Source organism: Lepidochelys olivacea (assembly GCF_965140295.1).
Source record: "Lepidochelys olivacea isolate rLepOli2 genome assembly, chromosome: 3".
NCBI lineage: Eukaryota > Metazoa > Chordata > Testudines > Cheloniidae > Lepidochelys > Lepidochelys olivacea.
This window is the reverse complement of record NC_140413.1, coordinates 8,041,655-8,062,292: the sequence shown is the minus strand read 5'-3', so window position 1 is coordinate 8,062,292 and position 20,638 is coordinate 8,041,655. Positions and strand designations below refer to the sequence as shown.

Sequence of the window (20,638 nt, the reverse complement as noted above, 5' to 3'; positions counted from 1 at the left end):
AAATCCTCCTCCTCCTATGAGGAATTGACAACATGAGCGAATAAGTGGAAAGACACTGAAACATCAGGAGTAGGTAGGCAAAATCCATCTACACTTTGGAATGCTGCAAGCCCCTGGCCAAAGATACACTGCAGGGAATCTGAAGTACACCTTGCTAGTTTCAAAACCAAACACCTCTGCTATCTGAGCAGGCATCTTCCTTCCAGCAGAGGGCAGTGATGTGCCCACACATCCACCAAGTCTGAATTTACAAAATCATAGAAGTGTTATATAAAGGGTTGCCAGCCCTCCCAGTTTGGCCAGGAGTCTCCTGGAATCAGGCTTGATCTCCTGGGGGCTACTGAAACCAATCTGGGAGATTTTAGGCCCCTAAAAGTCCAGCAGCGCAGTGGGGCTAAGGCAGGCTCCCTACCTGCCCTGACTCCGCGCTGTTCCCGGAAGTGGTGACATGTCCAGCAGTGGCTCCTACGAAGAGGCGCAGCCAGGGGGTCCCCACACACTGCCCCCGCCCCGAGAGCCAACTCCGTAGCTCCCATTGGCCAGGAATGGGGAATCATGGCCAATGGGAGCTGCGGAGGCAGTGCTTGCAGGCAGGGGCAGCACGCAAAGCTGCTGCCTCTGTGAGCCTAGGAGCCACTGCTGGGAGCCACTCAAGGTAAGTGCTGCCTGGCTGAAGCCTGCACCCTGAACCCCCCTCCTGCACCCCAACGCCCCTCTTGCACGCACACTCCCTCCCGAAGTCTGTACCCTGAACCCCTGCCCCAGGTCAGAATCCCCTCCTGGAGCTTGCACCCCTTTCTGTAACCCAACCCCCTGCCCCAGGCTCAGCCCTGAGCCCCCCCCCCACACTCCAAACCCCTCGGCCTCACCCCCCAGCCCAGAGCCCACACCCCAACCCTCTGCCCCAGCCCAGTGAAAATGAGTGAGGGTGGGGGAGAGCGAGCGACAGAGGGAGGGGGCTGGAGTGAGCAGAGCCTCTGAGAAGGAATGTTTTATTTTCTAATTGCACAAACCCAGTTATATAACTAGGGTTGCCAACTGTCTAGCTTACTATCAGAGACCCAGAACAACATTAGCTAACTAAGCTACTGTATATCACATGTCACAGGATCTGTGACACGCTTTAAAAATTCTTCGCTGTTTATACATTTCCAATATTAATTGTTCCTGAATAATACATATTAAGAATATACGGTCCATATTAAGACTTAATGCATGATTTTGTATTTACAACACATTTTTGTAACTGGTTTTGCAGCATTATAGATAGTTAATAGCACAGCATTCCACAGAGTTTAAATACATAAACGCAGAAGAGTGCCTTAAGAGACTGCATGTTTATATAGTTTTGTTTTTTTACAGTTTTTTTAAAATTAAAATTAAAAATTGCTCCCAGATGGAGGTGATAACATGCCAAGTTTAAAGCTAGAGGAACTCTTCCTTTTTCTGAAGTGTCAAGTGCTATAAAGCTCACACAATTTGACTTCTAATAGAAAAGCTAACAACTTTTAACACTGCTGGGAAGAGAGAATTCATCTATAGGAACCTTAAGAAATATTTATATATATATATATATACATATATAAAATCAGAACATTTAAATAAATCAGAAAAAACTCAGTTTCAAATATTAACAGCAAAGTTTGCCCTTAAAAGCACAATGGGTACATCCGTCTGTGGAAGACCCCAGAACAGAGTTCCGGATTCCTTAACAGGGCAGCTGTAGCAAGAAAAGGGACTCAAAGGTGAACAGTGTCAAGTGACTTTCTTGCAATGGCTTCCATTTGCAAGTCAACAGATTATTTTTTTAAGTGCTACCCTCACAGCCCCTGGGATCTGATAACTTTTCTTTCTGCTTCTCGCTTCATCGCTAGGAAGAGACTCTGCACTGGGAATTTAGCTTACAGTTGTGCTGGTGATGCATAAAGTAGAACAGAATCCAGCTCACCCACCCATCGTTATGTTGATGGCACAAGGCCAACAGAGTAAAGACCTGTTTGTCGATCAAGCGTTTTCTGATCATAAGTGCCTGCTCCGAGCGGCAGATATGGTAGACTAAGGCTAAGATTATGCCATTGTTATGATCACTTTTCTGATAACATGCCACATAGGCAGAAGAGGGGACAGCACCAGACAGGCTTGCTAACTTTGGTAACTATCACAAATTTCAGTATAACAAGTGGCGGCAACAAACCAATAGGTTTGCATCCATTCTTCAGACAGACATTTTTAGAACAGATTTTCCTGGCTTGATTTTCATTGTTGCCCTCCTTGACATGCATTTCTCTTTGGCAGCATTCCGTACAGAACGCTTTTCCATTTCTGCATCTTTAAATGACTTTGCTCCTTCAAATTATAATGTATTAACATGACAAAATACCATGCACACTCACCGAGAAAACACGACGTGCACACAGTGTATAGTGCATGTTTTTTTCGTGTCACTTGTTTATCCCACGCCCCGTCTTTCATTTCTTGTTGTGCCTCATTTGACTTAACTCCCTGCTCCAAAGATCTTACAATCTGTCCACTTGTGAGGCACAGCTATAGAACAGTAAAGTGGTCATTTGAAACATTTAGCTTTTAACCACCTGCATGAGTGAATTCTACAGCAATTGCCATGGAATGACTCATACAAATGAGTATGTGTGCTTTCAGAGATTCATTTAGGAGAAACAGAAAGCTGATTCCTGCCTCCTTTCCTCATTCAGGCATCTCTAGACACCTCTCCTCATTTCCCTTCATCCAGTTCTCTTTCATCTCCTCCGCACACCGCTATCCTTATTCAGATGTTAGCACCATCCCAAACCCTCATACTTCCCCCACATCCACTATTAAGCAGCCTTCCTTTTAAGTTCTGATGCCAGCACCAAGGTCCCATCTAAACTACAATTTCTACAGCATAGCGGGATCCTGTTACAACTTAGGACTAAAACAATGTTCATGCCTTCAGTATGGACAGGATCAAGTTGTGCTACAGCCAATCAGAGTCTATGGCTGGGACAGACCAACAGGGGCTGGATCAATTGGTGATTGCCCTGTTCTGTTCATTCCCTTTGAAGCATCTGGCATTGGCCTCTGTCAGAAGACAGGATACTAGGCTAGATGGATGGGCAGTCTGACCCAGTGTGGCCGTTCTTATGGTGCAGTTTAGGGAACCACTTAAAATCGTTTTCATCCGAACTGTGTTTTAGCCACACTTGGGGTGGAGGGAGACAGCTCTGGTAGCAGGATCTCACAGCATGGTGGAAACAATATTGACGACCATGCTGGGAAGTTGGAGCTTTCTGCAATACCAATACACAGCCCTGGTCAGGGAACATGGACTGGTGCCAAAGTAATGTGTTCTACACTAGCTCCCTCTTGTCGTGGATTTCCCCCACGCAAACAATGCATCTTCCTTCCAGGCTGAGGTCTCACTAACTGGAATAATTCAGGATAGTTATTTCAACGGAGTGAAAGAGGGGCAGAGTAATCTCAGACAAAGCACTGGTTTGGGGGCCAAGAGTCCGGAGTTCTATTCCCAGCTCTGCAATTGACCTGCTATGTGATTTGGGTCAAGTCACTTCTCTAAGTCCTCTGCTCCCTCACTGATAAAACGGGGACAAATGTTATTTTTCTTCCTTTGCAAAGCGCTATGAGATTTATAGGCAGAACAGCTCTACATAAGAGCCAATTATTACTGCTTCACTGTAAGCAGAGGGTTTCATTGTGCACCCCAGAGTAAACAAGGGACTCAGAAAGTAGCATCAATCCTCGAGTCTTATTCACCATTCATTTCCATCGTACGTTGCTAAAAGGTGCACTGGGTGGGCTCTTTAAATAAAAGCACTGCTGTACAACTAGCAACCACAGCAAAAGGAACATGTCCCTATTAATTCCTGCCTACTGCAAACCCCAGGACTCAGCTAGCCCAGCATAACAACGCCAGTTACAGAGATTTAACACAGTAATTTCAAACCCATTTAACGTCATGAACCTCTGTCTCTCCCAGATAAGGAATCTCAGAACAATCAAGTTAAAGGTGATTGGGCTGAAGTGCGTAATAGGAATGTTAAATATTGTGATTAGGCAAACAGAAAGGTGGGGGAAGTTTCCAGGTAGTTCCTAAACACTTAGAACAAGAGGATTCTTAGTATTTATCATCTATATTTCAGTAGCGTCAAGAGGACCCTGTGTCAGGGCCTCCTTTATACTACATGCTGTACAAAAGGCAAAAGAAAAAGGAGACCCTGCAACAGATGGCTTACAATCAAAATTGCAAGAAGATACAACAAATGGGCATCACACACAATGAAGGGGTAAGCAGCGAGGGAAAAGACAAGGGAGAGAATAAGAACTGACTACTGGAGAAGTTCTGTGTTGGACAAATGGGTATCCCACCTCTCCTGCAGGACAGGAGCATCTTTTCCAGGAACTTACTGCTTTACAACAGAACTCATCATGCAGGGCAGGAGGTCAGACAGGTAGTACTTTAAGGCTAGAGACTCTGCATGCACCTGAGACACTTTATATGGTTCTGAATAAGGTGAGACTGTTACACTAATATTTAAGGTATGTGATGGTGGGGTGGCTCCACCTCGCAGGTTTATGATGGCACCCTCTGCTTTCGGTTTGTCTCTGTTTATCACCTGTTATGGAGAGCACTGGAGTTTGTAGGGCACACAGGAGACCTCACTGCAAATCTAGGGCACACAACCTTTCCATTGATCAATGGCACAAGCCTCAACCCTTCCATGTCTCAGAGGGGTTAAAGGCTGACCATTCACAATAGTCAAGCTTATTCTTTAATGTATACATGCAAAATCTTATACACACTATTGTCCAAGAACCACAATCCGCAGCCCCTGTGTGTGTTGTTCATGCTACAGATAAACAGAATGTAGTGCCGCGAGGCACTAGCTGCTACTCTAAGTGCAGGTTGATAACACCGTGCTCTGTTTATTAGGATTTCCTGCTTTTGAAGCTGTATAAACAGTTGCATTTTTAATTTAGTTTCAAGTAAATGTTGCTTGCCAATATATTTAGAGCAGAAACTTTAGGAGGAAGGAAGCCAAAGCTAGAAAAGCAAAAGGCATTAGAATACATACAATGTATACACACCCTGATTTCATTTGTTATCCCCTGTATCAGACCCTTTACCCGCAGTGTCCCTCCCAGTCCCACCAGGACCCTTGAGCTATATTTTGGGTCCAACTCTCCCAAGACACAGCCCTACCTTATTACAGTTGTGAAGTGCTTTCAGACCCTAGGATGAGAAGCGCTAAGAGACGTATAAAATTTCCCCCTCTTACCCTTTATATGTCTTCCCCCTGAAATTTCTGTCTTCCCTGCTCCTCGTTCCACACCCCGCTCTTCTCTTTTTCTCCCACAACTCCAGGGAGGATGACAGCTGCCTTCAAGTTCTCCCACCGATGCAAGATAGTAAGTGCTGCTTACTGCCTAGTGGGCCACAGTCCCCTAAGGCCCCCAGTACTCAGTGCAGCAGCTCCCTCCTTCAACCCAGCCATCCAGCTGCAGGATACAGTTACCAAAGTCACACATCTTTGAAGCATGCATGCAAACTCAAGGCACTGTACAAATAATGTCCATCCCCACTCTAGGGTACCGCACAGTTTAATAGCAAAGGCAGCCTGAAAGGACAGGACATTAACAAACTGATGAATGTGAGGTAGAAGCCATGGGGAAACTGAGGCAGAGAGCAGTTAAGTGCCCAAGGCTGCAGAGGAAGTCAGTGGCAGAGAAGAGATTAAAATGTAGGAGTCCCTTGTTGACACTGTTGCGCTCAAACCCCCAACGTGACCTTCATTAGACTAAGTCAATGGGACAAAACATGAGCTGAGTTTGGAAACTCCCGAGGAGACAAGAAGAATCCATGCCATTCAGCTGCCAGGTCATTTGCTTCTGAACTGAGCACACACATAGGAGCATGGCAGAGACATGGCTCATTGCTCTAACACCCGTCCCTCCACAATTGTTCAGACATTTGTGCTTCAGCACAAACTAAAGTTCTTCTCCCTCCCCTCCTCAATGCCCAGAGGGACAAGAGCCCCGGTGACTGATTTCTGAACAAGATGGGGATCTTTATTGCAGAGAAACCAAAGAGCCCCTCTCCCTTCCCACCCCCACAACGCCCAGTGCTCAAAGAGCTGAAGGCCACCGCTTGGGCACCTTCTGGCTATGCTGCCAAAGACACTGTGATAAGGACAGGCTCCTTCGCGCACAGCTGCGACAGAAGGGAACAAAAAAGCCTTTCGGACACTGCAGCAACAGGAGACACTGCCCCTGCTTCCCCCAGCTCTGATTGGGGAGCCCCATGGCTCGGCAGGGGAAGTTGGGTAAGCAGAGCTATCCCTGGACGCGTCACTGAGAACGCTCGGCAGGGGGCAGAGCACGGTCAGGGAAGACATGCAGTAATAGTTTCCTTGCTATTCTAGCGTCTTGGGACGCCAAACCCCACAGGGATTGGGGGGGGGGGGTAGGGGGTAATTAACTTGGAGTAACAGGATAACACTGAACAAAGGGAAACTTCAGATAATGCTCACTCTAGCCCACAAAGCCTCCCTAGATTCTAGCAACGGAAGAGACTCATCAGGGCATCCTCCTACAGCTAGGCTGAACCGGCAGTACAGGCTCTTGTCTGGTTTTAAATGTGACCAGCAGTAGAGCTTCTCCTGGAAGATTATTTCAGAAACAAACAGATTTCAGTGTTAGGATGTATTCAAAGAGGAAATTCATACATTGGCTGCAGCTATTTGAAGATTTGTGGCCATAGCAACATTACTCTAATCTACACTGCATGAAACAAAAGCTACTCTCATCATGTTGCTCCCCACCCCCTCCGCTTCGCCAGCAATGCCAGCCCCGAATGCCCATTTGCCCACTTCCTTCCCCAGATTCCTCTGTGCTTTCTTCCACAACAAACCCCTTGTGTGTGGAATGCGCTCCTTGAATGCTTTGGCCTCATTCAGTTCCCCCATCCAGACCCACCTCAGCTGCAATGTCCCCAAGAAGTCAGCCACATGACAACGGTGAGGTTGAGGGGCACTCTTGGAAAGCTAATTATCTTGATAACTAATAATAAAGGAGTAACACTTTTCATGGTCTGGGCCTATCACACTATGCAACTACCTGGACTGTGCTTTTCTTCCTCCTCCCTCCAACGGTTTGTTACACTCACTTGCTCCGTCTTATCTTAAATTTGATTGTAAGCTCTTTGGGCAGGGGCTGTCTCTTATTGTATGTCTTTTCAGTGCCTAACATAATGGGGCCCTGATCTCCGCTGGAACCTTCAGGCACTACCGTAATAAAAACAAAATCAATTAAAATACTGAGGGATCAAGCTAACGAGCTGTTTGCCTGCCCCCTGTTCCATCTGCCTCCAACCACCAAGGCGCATCTGGTGAGAGGAGCTGCACACTGAACTGAGGAAGATGCTGGTGGTAACGCTGTCACTATATTTAGCTTCACAGGTCAGCAGTAGCATTTGGGCTTCCTGCTTCCAGACAGAACATCTGGATTCTATAAAGTCATGCGAGCGTTTTCCCACAACTCAGATTTTAATAAGGGCAATGGGAAGGGGGGGAGGCTAGGGAAAACGGTTTCCTTTCCAAATTAGTAACAAGGGGCACAGGGCTGCAGTAATTCTGCATCTAGGATGGCCCAGCAGAGGTGATTATGTTCTGCCCACTTGTTCCTGCGGTTACATTTGGATACACTATAGGAGGAAATCTCACACAGTGGTTTAAGCAAGGGACTGGGAGTTAGATGATCTGAGTTCTAGTCTAAGCTCTGCCACAGACTTGCCCTTTAGCCACCCAGCTTTCTCTGGGACATACTAGGAACAGTTCCTGAGACAGAGGAAGAGGAAACATTTTTTCCCCGCCCCCAACAGGACTGGGAAAGCTGGAGCTCATCTCTCTTCACCCACAAGCAGGGAAACTCTATAAGCTTGTCCTGAAATCCCCAGTCACTAATCTCCCCACTGAATGCGTCCGATGAAGTGAGCTGTAGCTCACGAAAGCTTATGCTCAAATAAATTTGTTAGTCTCTAAGGTGCCACAAGTCCTCCTTTTCTTTTTACTTTCCAATAGACACCCAAGTGCCGCAATACCTCTCCCTCACCAAACCACAACACAACTAGAATAGGGGAAAAGGCTGAGTGTTTTATAGCAGGCAGAAGACTGTAAATATGGGAACTAACCACATCTGGAGCCGAAGTGGCTGTAAGAAATAGGCATGTTTTGGGGACGGGCATAACTGGAGCCATTAGACTTTCAGTCATCTGCTAGAACTCTCAATCAGGGTCTCAAACCATGCCTCCCTGGGCAGCTGGTCTGATCTGTTCCAGGGGAGACACCAATTCTGGAATCGCACGAGCTCAACACCTGCCTACCCGAATAAAGATCTTTCAGAGGAAGAGAGGACACTTCTGTAGTTCAGACCCAGTGGAAGCAAGCTCAGCAAGACAGAAGAGTTGTCAGGGCTCCCTGGACACATGTAACCCCTTTGAAGTTTTAGGCCCTTTTCATATGTTCAGCACCCAGGTATTTCAGTGCCTGGCACTCTAAAAATACCTTACCAGCAGACAACTGCATTCCACAGGAGTAGTATGCAGCAGCCATCTGCTAAGTGCCAGTGTTCCAACAGAACAGGAGTTCTTTAGCACATATGCAAAGAAGCAATGGAGGTGTATGTTGCCCCAGATATGTTGGAAAACACCAAAAGGACTGAAGGTAAAAAAATCCATTACAATCAACATACCACACTGACTATGGTGAGAGATTGTGCCACACACTCTCAAAGAAACTGCGGAACCACCTGATCAACATCCTATACAGCAAACAGGAGAAGATCAAGAATGAGCTCTCAAAACTGGAGACTCTCATAAAAAAACAACCTTCCACACAAACTTCCTCATGGCTGGACTTTACAAAAACTAGACAAGCCATTTACACCACGCACTTTGCTTCTCTACAGAGGAAAAAAAAGACACTAAACTATCTAAACTCCTACATGCCACAAGGGGCCACAACAGTATTGTTAATCTATCCAGCTATACTCTTAGGCCAGCAGAAGAGTCTGTCCTATCTCGGGGTCTCTCCTTTTGCCCCACCACCCACACGAACATGATATAGTTCTGCAGTAACCCAGAATCCTACTTTCGCTGTCTCCTACTCAAGGAATATTTCCAGCTCACCACCGAACAGCACACTAACCCACAGAAACCTTCCTACAACGCTACAAAAAGAAGGATTCTGCGTGGACTCCTCCTGAAGGTTGAAACTACAGACTGGACTTCTATATAGAGTGCTTCCGCCGACGTGCATGGGCTGAAATTGTGGAAAAGCAGCATCACTTGCCCCATAATCTCAGCCGTGCAGAACACAATGCCATCCACAGCCTCAGAAACAACTCTGACATCATAATCAAAAAGGCTGACAAAGGAGGTGCTGTAGTCAACATGAATAGGTTGGAATATGAACAAGAGGCTGTTAGGCAGCTCTCTGACACCACATTCTACAGGCCATTACCCTCTGATCCCACTGAGGGTTACCAAAAGAAACTGCACCATCTGTTCATGAAACTCCCTGAAGAAGCACAGGAACAAATCTACTCAGACACACACCCCTAGAGCCCCGACCAGGGGTATTCTACCTGCTAACCCAAGATCCATAAACCTGGAAATCCTGGACACCCCATCATCTCAGGCACTGGCATCCTGACAGCAGGACTGTCTGGCTATGTAGACTCTCTCCTCAGGCCCTACGCTACCAGCACTCCCAGCTATCTTTGAGACACCACTGACGTCCTGAGGAAACTACAACCCATTGGTGATCTTCCAGAAAACACCATCCCAGCCACTATGGATGTAGAAGCCCTCTACACCAACATTCCACACAAAGATGGACTACAAGCCGTCAGGAACTGTATCCCCGATAATGTCACGGCAAATCTGGTGGCTGAACTTTGTCCTCACCCACAACTATTTCAGATTTGAGGACAATTTATACCTTCAAGTCACCGGCACTGCTATGGGAACCCACATGGCCCCACAGTATGCCAACATTTTTATGGCTGGTGTCTATAAAAATGGTGCTATAATATATATACTGCTTACTGTATTTTTCACTCCATGCATCTGATTAAGTGGATTTTAGCCACGAAAGCTTATGCCCAAATAAATTTGTTCGTCTTTAAGATGCCACAAGGACTTCTTGCTGTTTTTACTGTAATTTAAGAAGACTTGGTGTAGTTTCTCCTGGACCACATTTCAGCATGAAGACATACGGCAGTCACATCCAAGGAGCAATGCATGCTTGAACCCACAGTAAATACCTTACCTGAAAATCAGGTTTCTGCAACCTGAATCCAGCTTCCAACCAGTCAGATAGCTGTGATCACCAATGAGAAAGTTTTATCTGGGCACTTTCAGACTCCTTCGCAACCACCTTCTTGCTCAGATCTCACAGTGTTCCCATGGACAAACAACAGGGTCAACTAAACACAAAAACAAACAAAGACTTCTTTAACTGTGGTGTATTATTGTAGTTGATGAACTTGGAACCAAAGCATTTCAAATCAAGCAACTCCAGTGGAGGGAGGGATAGCTCAGTGGTTTGAGCATTGGCCTGCTAAACCCAGGATTGTGAGTTCAATCCTTGAGGGGGCCATTTGGGATCTGGGGCAAAAATTGGGGATTAGTCCTGCTTTGAGCAGGGGGTTGGACTAGATGACCTCCTGAGGTCCCTTCCAACCCTGATATTCTATGATTCTATGCAATATCTGTGAGCTCCAAAGTCTACTGGTGAACAAGAGCCACTGTCTGTGTACTCAATTACTGTAGGACAGCTTACTCCTTTTCCTTTATTTTCTGGAGCATAAATGCAACAAGATAAAAGTGTGCAACAAATGCAGTCAACACAAAGACCTTTGACTCACAAGCACTTCTGCTTCTTCTATGTTTCAAATAAAGTTTGGAGACCCTGCACTCCCCAATCAACCAACACATCAACCACAGAGATGAAAGTCATTTACTTTAACAGCTATTATTTGAATTATCTCCTCCACTATGCTCAATTGTGATACGTAACCACCCGCTGCACACAGGAACCACACCAAGCTTGTAAGATTTCAAATCTACTTTCTGATTTTATTCAGCTGAAACTCAGAGTGGTTCAAGAAAGAGCTCTTGAAAAGACAAAAACGGATGTGGCACTAATCAAGAGGAGGAAGCCAAAAACATTGACTTGTTTTTTGTTAGTATCAGTTTGCAAAAATCCCATGATTCTTTAAAAGAAGGGTTCTGTGAACCCTCTCCCACTTCTCCCTTGACCATCTGCCTTCCATGAGCAAACATCTCACCACCAAGAGGATCACCCAGCTGATATCAAGAGTCCCAGATCCTGTGAGCAATTCCAGTGTCTTAAGCAAGCAAGCAAGTTCTCTCAGTTAAGAAAGTAATCATTTCAAACTTTCAATGGAATTATAATCAAAGTAAAGAGGAGATTATCTTGGACAGTGGTCTTTAAAAATTAAAAGAGTAACCTGTGTTAAAGAGCCTTTGTTTTAATATTCTGCTTTCCATGTGGATTTGGCTTAGCCACGGGGTTGAATTTTGCTTAAAGACTGTAATCGTTTATACAGCTGTTTAAGCCATGATTAAATTTAATTGGTGTGCACCAGGGAGAAAGTATTGTTCCCTCCAACCACTAGAGAACACATTTGTATCTGAGCTCCGTGCTAGGTGCATCCAGCTCTGTAAAAACACTGTACCATAATCAACCACAGTATAGCCCTTAACAGGGACCTCAAAACAAATTCCAATGCCAGTTTTGGAACTCTCTTAGGAGGGATCCCTTTTTTAAGAGGTTGCAGGTTCGAGACATCGGAGGTTAAAAACCAATTACAAACAAGTTAAAATGGACAAAGTACTTTAAAAAATCCTCATTTGTTCACAGAAACAGAACAGCCCAATTTTCTCCTCTCTGAAATCCTCTTGTGGTCTTAACATTTATTTTTAAAAATAAAACAGTCCTTTGATTTCAAAAATGCAGTCTAGAAATGGAGACATAAGATACTTTTTGATCTGATTTCAACATTATTCTGATAATTGCACCAAAGTAGCCCATTTCCTTTGATACTACAAACTTTGATGCTGAAGACTATTAATTTAGTCTGGACCGGTCCTCCAGACCTTCTGCACGGCAGACCATTTCTAGTCACTAGTCTCAGCTTACTACAGTGAAACCTAAACTCTTTAAACCCTTTTGATCAAACCATTATTTTTTTTAAAAAAGCACATTAACCAATGACTAAGGCCAAAAGGGAGGAGATGTGATAAGAGGATATAAATATTTGAAGGGCAAACAGCGAGCAGACAAAGGAATGTGGGGAATGACAGAAATAGTTACATGAAATTTGGAAAGGGAACACTTAAGTCTGATTTTATTAGGAAGCGTGTCCAAAAAGTTAGAGCCATAGACTGCAGTAGAGTCTTCCAAAGGAAGAAGATGAAGCCATGTATTTTTAGTGGTGGCCAAAACAATAGTAAATGTAACAGAACAATCCAACTGAGATTGGGGTTCCCTCATGCTAGGAGCTGTACAAATACATAGTAAGAGATAGTCCTGGCCCATAATAGCTTAGAACCTAAACAAACAAGTAGAAAGGTGAGAAAGTAAATAGAGGCACAGAGATGTACATGCCCTAGGTCTCCTGGGTCCCAGTCCAGTAGACTGCTCACAGAAACACAGTACCTCAATGGGCCGTAGGTGTACAAGATGCTCTCTGTTCGGAAGAATCTACAATCTAGGTTAGATACAACATGAAATGAGACAGCTTACAGCAATCAAGGGGAGGGAGAGCTATACAAGGTAAGGTGAGAAAGCGCATTCTTTTCAGGGGGTGCACAGTATGTTATTGCCACTTTTTAAATTTTTCCTTATTTCAGAATTGCGAGGAGTCACAGGGAGAGAATGGGTCACCTTTTCCATAGCTAGTTCTATAGGTATGTCTACACTGTAATCAAAAGAGCACAATACCACATGCAGACAGGAACATGCTTGTACCGTTCAATCTTTAAAAAAGGGCATAAGCCTTTCAGGAATTTGCACACCAAATATTAAACAAAACCTTTGCACACTGGAAGTTAAACAGAACCCTTGAACTCCCTGGACTGCTGCCTAGAACCAGCACTGCATTCTCCATTACATGCAGCAACTTATTTCTAAGAGATCAGACAGGAGCAATACCGCTCAGCTTTTGTAGCATAACTTGCACCTTCTGTGTGAACACATCATTTGCTTGTCCGAGACGGCACAGAAATCTAGTGATCCTCGCACCTCCCCATGAAGGTCCCTGCAAAGAGGCCACCATCCATACTAACTAGAAAATATCTCATGTTTTGAGGGAAATCTCAACTGCCTCTTAATGTTGCAGCAGTTCAAGACTCTACAACGCAATGTATTGTAGGAAACAGTCTTGAGAAGCAGCATGGTCCAGTGGACCAAGAATGATGCTGTGAGCCTTGGGGTACTGAATTCTTATCCCGCTTCTGTCGCTTTGAAAAGTCACAACCTGCATGACTTAGTTTCCATACCTTAAAAAATGGAGCCCATTCTTCCCTACTCCACAGGATTGCTGCAAGGATTAGCATGCAAAGCACTCTGAAGATGCTGAGCATTACACAGGTGCTACATATCCAAAGCCCTTCATTTTTAGTTTTTATTTTGTTTAAAATTTCCTGGTGTTTATTCCAAAAATTAAACAACAGGTGAAAATCAGTGCAAAATGTAATAGTCTTCTGGGTAAATAGCAGCATTAAATTTGGGGAGCGGGAAGACAGGGGAAAAAAGCAACAAATAGAGAAAAGTAACAAGTATCAAATGGAAAAGCAGTTTAACGCTGTAGCTTGTTTTATGAACTGTACATTAAGAGTATGTACATGTATGCACAAGCATGCTTCTGTATGCATCTTCCAAGACATTGCCTTATCCTAACAGATGGCCTCACATTTACACTTCAACTAATTTATTCTTCACATAAACATAGCTACCTGACGTACTGTATTGGATTAACACATTCAGTATTTTCATGTAGACTCACAGACTAATGGCAGAAGCAGGTTTCTCCCCTGCCCCCCAAGCCTGCTCCTGTCCCCCACAGATCTTGGGTGCAGCCCCCCACACCTGCGGAGGCCAGCCTCCCCCCTCGTGGGGGGGGGGGGGCTGCGCAGTGCACCACAATGTCTTGGGACGGCCCTGGCCAGAAGGGACCACCATGATCATCTAATCTGACCTCCTGCACATTGTAGGCCATAGAACTTCGCTCACCTACTCCTGTAACAGACCCCTAACCTGTGGCTGAGTCACCGAAGTCCTTAAATCATGAGAATTCACCACTTGCAAGTGTAAACTAGTGTAAGTGACCCATGCCCCACACTACAGAGTAAGGCAAAACACACCCTGGGTCTCTGCCAATCTGACCCTGGGAAAATTCCTTCCTAACCCCAAATATCACAGTCAGTTGGACCCTGAGCATTTTGGCCTGGCCAGAATGCTCTGTAGTAACTCAGATCCCTCCCCATTTAGTGTCCCATCACCAGCCACTGGAGATATTTGCTGCTAGCAGTCACAGATTGGCTATATAGGCAGTCTCATCATACTACCCCGTCCATAAACTTATCAAGCTCAGTCTTGAAGCCAGTTAGGGTTTTTGCCCCCATGGCTCCCCTTGGAAGGCTGTTAGAGAACTTCCTTTCTCTGATGTTTAGAAACCTTCATCTAGTTTCAAGCCCCTAAAAAAAACAAACAGCTGTTTTTGTAAAACTTGGGAATTTTACAGAAAAAAAAAGTAGTTAAACTGAAGACAAAGGGACTTGTGCACATCATAACACATGCCCTCTTTTGCCTTGGATCCAACCATTCCCATCCCCTTTTCCCCTCTGTAACTTTCCCCTCTGTTTTCTTTTCCCATCATCTCTGACAGCTGGACTACTGCACAGGGGATTCAGCCCACACCCTCCTCATTAGAGCATAGACTGCCTTTCAAGAAGCTCTGGAAATGTCCTTTCCAGGATATTTCATAAGCATTGAAAAACAACTGCAATGCAGGTGAATAAAGTTATCACCGAGGAAAAGAAAAGACACAAAACTCCATGTGTTAACAGTGCCTGTGAGCTGTGACTGTGTCATTGCCCTGCTCATGGGCGGCGAGTTCTATGGGCCCGTGGTGCCCGGGCACCAGGAATATTCCTGTCCCAGGGGCCCAGCTCCAGCAAAGTTTCCCATCTCCCCACACACACACACACACCTCTCCCCCCCCCCCGCGCTTCCCCCAGCCCCACCTGCTGCCCCCAGGTGATTTAAAACAGCCCGGGGGCTCCCGCCACCACCCAGCAGTGCAGCGGCGCTGAGTGGCTTCCTGCGCGCTCGTTCCATGTGGCTGCCGGCAGGTCCTTGCAGCCCACGTGAGGGGGTTGTGCCGCTGCGCACTGCCCCCACCCCAACGCCCCTGCGGCCAATGGGAAGCTGCAGGGGCAGTGCCCGAAGACAGCAACTTGAGGAGACACCTCCTGGCCTGCCCCACCTAGGAGCCGCTGCCGGAGGGGATACCCCAGATAAGCATCGAACCCCCCCATCCACTTCCAGAGCCTGCACCCACACCCCCTCCGCAAACACACCCTTCAGCCCCCAAATTTCCTCCTGCACCCCCACCCCCTTGCCCCCAAACTCCCTCCCAGAGCCTGCACCCCTCACCCCCTCCTGCACCCCACACCCCCTCCCCCCTAACTCCCTCTTGCACTCCCACCTCTCCCCTGCACCTACTTTTGTCCCCAAACTCCCTCCCAGAGCCTGCACACCCACCCCCTCCTGCACCCCTGCCCCCTTCCCAGAGCCTGCACCCAGGACCCAAACTCATTCCCAGAGCCTGCACTCCAGACCCCATCCCCTACCCAAACTCCCTCCCAGAGCCCAACCTCTCACCCCTTCTGCACCCAAATTCCCTTCCAGAGCCTGCACCCTGCACCCCAATCCCCTGCCCCAGCCCAGGGCCTGCACCCAAACTCCATCCAGAGCCTGCACTCCAGACCCCATCCCCCACCAAACTCCCCCCCCCAGCCTTAGGCAGGTGTGTGTGGGGAGTTTGCGGGGTGTGGGGGAGGGGTTCTGGGTGTTCTGGGCACCACCAAAATTTCTACAAACCTACCGCCCCTGGCCCTGGTCCACAAATCGTTTAACATTAGCACCTACAAAAAACACTGAAGATTATGGTTCACTTTTATGGACCACCACTAGGTGGGGCACAGAGTTGTCTTTTATGTAACCAGGGACTTCCTCATGTCCTGAACTCATGGGAACAGGATGGGGAAATCAACACAAGATTCCAACTGTATTAACTAAATAACTAATCAAAAGTATAAAATAAAATTCATATATAAAATCAAAATCAATCAGATCAAATTAATCTAATCATCAGGTTGACTGAACCACATAAAATAAACCAAAAATTCTTTGTAAGATTTTTCTAATAATTTGAGATAGGAGCAGTTTATCCATCCGCCCCAAAACAACAGGGCACAATCAAATCACAACGCTAGCTGATATATTTACATTCCAGCTTAATGCCTGATACAGGGAGCATCAAATCACTCCCACGTTGAAAATGATGTTGGGCCAACTCTGAGGCCAAACAAGGCTGCCTGTCCAAAGTACAACTTTATAACACATAGGCAACAATCTCTTCTCCCCACCCCACCATAGGGTTACATGAAATATTCCAATTCAATTCAAATGATACAGCTTATTACATTCAAAATTCAAATACAAATTGTAGGTGAAAAGACCATGATTTCCCAGGGAAAACATACAACTCCTAACCATAAAATATACGCTTGTGTGATATTTTTAGACAGCGTGGCTATTTAACCTATGGCTGTTTCAAGTGTTTGAGAGATTATTTGACAGGTGTCATTCTCAGATAAACTCTGAGTTTTATACACACATGTGCTCACTACCAGGAATCTGCTGGAGTTAAAATAAATGTGTGCTAGACTGGTAAGGTAAAAATATGTCCTTCTGCTAGTAGAAACTGGAAAAACAAACCCAAAAGATCAATGCTTATGTAAGATGGTTGTCACGACTCTTGCAGTTTCATGAAGCTGTTTAACGGGGTGGCATGCACCTCTCACAAGCACCGCCTGGCTGGGTGTGTGTCTGCACCTCTCAGCTTGCAGTGACTTCTGTGAGCAGTTTCTCAGGTGGGTTTTAGTGACTCAGCCCTCAGACCGAATCACACACAGTTCATGCGAATCACGAACAAAGCAGACCCCTCCTGGGGTATCAGTCCAACAAGGCCCTTCTAGTGCCCTCAACAGTCCTGCTAGGGTCTGTGCCCCCAGGGCTCCCTCCTTGAAGACAATGTCTTTGCCCTCTCTGGGCCTTTTACTGACCCAAGCCCTCCAGCTGAGTCACTAACCGTTCAAGTCCCCTTCTGAGGGTGTATCAAGATCCAATAAAGTCCAGTATGACTGACCCTTTTCAGGGTCATCAATCCCCTCTGAGTGGAATAGTAGCCACATACTGCTGCATCCCCTTTAACTCTTTACTATGCTGCTACAGTTCCCTGAGCCACTTCCATGTAGCCCCAGCACCTTCACCAACCAATCATCTTACCTCAGGACATACAGCAAGTCCCAGCCAGGGGCTCCCTCTTGTTCCCCTAGTCCCTGCCAGCAACTGCTCTGTCCGCACTCCTGTAGCTCCCTCAGCAAGCCAGGAACACCATTCTCACTCCTCCAGCTCCAGGGAGCAACTCCCTGACTCTGGCTCTGCAGTTCCTTTTATATGGCTGCTTCCCCTGCTGCTACTCTAGGCAGCCTGGAGGACTGCTCTACTGCTCCTTTCTGGGACAGGGTGTGGTAGGACCCTGATGCCTGCAGCAGGGGACCTCTGCACTTGGTACACTCTGTCACACGCTGGTACATGATCAAAATGATTAGACAGTTTCTGCAGCACAACTATTTTAGTGCTGACAGACTTCCTGGCTAGCTACGGGTCAACTTCCTTGTGGCTATAGAAACTTAAATGTGTGTTGCTGGACTCCTACTTGTCAGTGGCCAGTCAGGAAGGTAGAGGCAGCGCAGGCCTCTCTGTCAGACATGGTGGCATTGCACGACCAAAGGCCAGCAACCAGAAGCAAGCCATGGCTTCTTTTTTTTTTTTCCTTCAAATTTTGAAGATGGCAGCCTTGCTGTTTCTTCTTTCCTCAGGAGTCCCTTGGCAAATCAGAATGAGATATTCCCCTTCTGCAGTCATTGGCATCTCTGGAGTCTGATTACTCTCACTCCAACTTTATGCAAATGAAGAACTTCCCCCTTCCAATAATTTCTTGCTCAGAAAGTCCACAATTCAAAAGCAAATATGTACTCAACAGTCAGTCAGCAAGTCCATAGTTATTTTGAGAACTCTGTGGTCATGGCTGAGAGAATGTCTGGACTGACCCTTCTCCAAAAGTACTAAAAAATAATTTTAAAAAATCCTAAAACTTGAAAAAGATTACAACATTCATCACCACCGATCACACATGCAGTCACCAACAGAGGAGCAGTTCCTTATTCTACAGACAGATGCTTAGAACCTCCCCCTTCGCATCTGGTACTCAGCAGCTCAACTCTGCATAGCATTTTTGACACACAAAATGTGGGTGCAAACATAGACTAACTATGTCAGAGCAAAAGTTCTTGTCCTCCTAGAATCACAATTTTGGGGTCCAATTTTTAATATCTGGGTCTCTCACTACTTCACAGCATACTCCTCTGACACTATCCCCACCAGCTCACCACCCACACTGCAAATCAGAAAAAACACAAGGATGGCTTGAGAAAAGGAAAATAATTTACAGCCTATTGGAAGAAACAAGAGCAAAAGCACACACACTCTTCATCACAAAGAAAGATCTGAACTGTTGTTCCCCTTCCCTACTCCCATTTTCTGTTTCACAGGGAGACTCAAACAGAAATATTGCCAAAAAGGATTGTTTAGATGTCTACGCTTCAATTGTTTCAGAGCTGGATTTGTGCGGAACCCCATCCTAGCAGGGTAGATGTGGTTCTTCATGCTTCCATGAGAGAGAAAACAGTTTCACAAAAAATGTTGATGTTCTTATTTCCAAGTTCTCTATTTTTCTCTCCCTCTCTTTTTTTTTTAATTTTGCACAATAGTTTTTTGTTTCATTTCTCAGAAACAGTTATTGAAATTTTTCATTTGGGTTTTTGATAAATGAAAACTTTCAACGTTTATTATGAAATTTCATTAAAGGCAAGAATGAACAATTTTTTGTGGAAAAAAATATTTTTTCTAAAAAAACCCCAACTCTGCTGAAAACCACGCAGTTTCCTCTGTGTGCAGGGAGGGAAGGCACGTGGGATTTCAGGTGATGATATCTTCTTATCCACGTAAAGCAAACAGGGTATAGGAATACAAGAATACGCAATATTTCCCCTCTCCTCACTGTGGAGCATGGCTACCGTTTCAGCTGACAACCACCCTGCCACCAGACAGGCGACCAACCGTATTTCCATGGTACTGTGTCTATGCAACCCATGTGCCTATTAGGGAGATACCTCTAAGAGCTCTAAGGGGTGGGGAGGAGGGGGGAAGGGAGGGAAGAATAGGAACGAGTGGTGTCTGAGTCATTGTTGCCTGGCAAATGCACAATTAGCACTCCACATCCACAAGTTTCTGGATGTTGGGTGTGGTAGTTTTGGGTATGGACAATAGATTCCCTTTAGCTAGACTCAGACTCCGTGAGGGCAAGTAGTCAGGGCAACTGCTTTAGAAAAGGCCATGTGCCCTGTGTGGGTTGGGGGAAGCTAAGCCACAGGGAAGAAAGTAGGCTGGTTTCCCCCTGACTCTGAAGCATTTTGCATCGTTAATCCTCCAACAGTGTTAATTACAGAAAGGGAAAACTAATTTTTTATTTTAATTGTATACTTGGAATGTGGTTTGATTTTAGCCCAACCGTTTTAGTTAAATTGTCTCAACTAGAACGATTCACCAACTTCTCTCTTATTTAAAGGCACTAATAGGGAAAGAATGAGTTGTATTTTGCTATTCTCAGTTTGTATTTTTCTTGTCACAGGGGTTTGGTTTTTTTTTAATCTATACACTTAAACGGAGTGGATGGTTAACTGGGGAGCTGACTAGCTAACTGAGTGATTTCAGCAGAGGAGGAGGAAAAGTCTGCATGGATTCCAACTGAAGAGTACTACAAGTAAGTGGAGGGAAGATGATGGTGCAGTCCTTTTGACTCAGCAGACAATAGATTTTGGTGATCAAATACTGTACCTGATGGCATGGCTACACTGGAAACTTCAAAGTGCTGTCGCGGAAGCGCTCCCGCAGCAGCGCTTTGAAGTGTGAGTGTGGTCACGTGCAAGCGCCGGGAGACAGCTCTCCCAGCGCTCCTGGTAATCCACCTCCACAAGGGGATTAGCTCCCAGCGCTCGGCGCCTGTTTACACTAGCTTAAAGCGCTCTGACTTGCTGCACTCTGGGGGGTGATTTTTCACACCCCTGAGCCAGCAAGTTAGAGCGCTATAAAATATAAGTGTAGCCAAGCCCTGAGACCTAAGCTTT

At 45.8% G+C, this 20,638-nt stretch overlaps 1 protein-coding gene across 3 annotated transcripts in view; it reads right to left on the bottom strand.

Annotated features, from left to right (window-relative positions):
• EXTL3 (exostosin like glycosyltransferase 3) overlaps nucleotides 1-20,638 on the bottom strand; it is a 221,365-nt gene that overhangs the window by 112,887 nt on the left and 87,840 nt on the right. For 2 of the 3 annotated variants that reach the window (XM_084624263.1, XM_084624264.1), the window contains exon 2: nucleotides 10,344-10,500. The exons of the other annotated variant lie outside the window; for it this stretch is intronic. The gene's annotated coding sequence lies outside the window, so the exon portion shown is untranslated. The remainder of the gene's footprint in view (nucleotides 1-10,343; nucleotides 10,501-20,638) is intronic. 3 annotated transcript variants of the gene reach the window in all.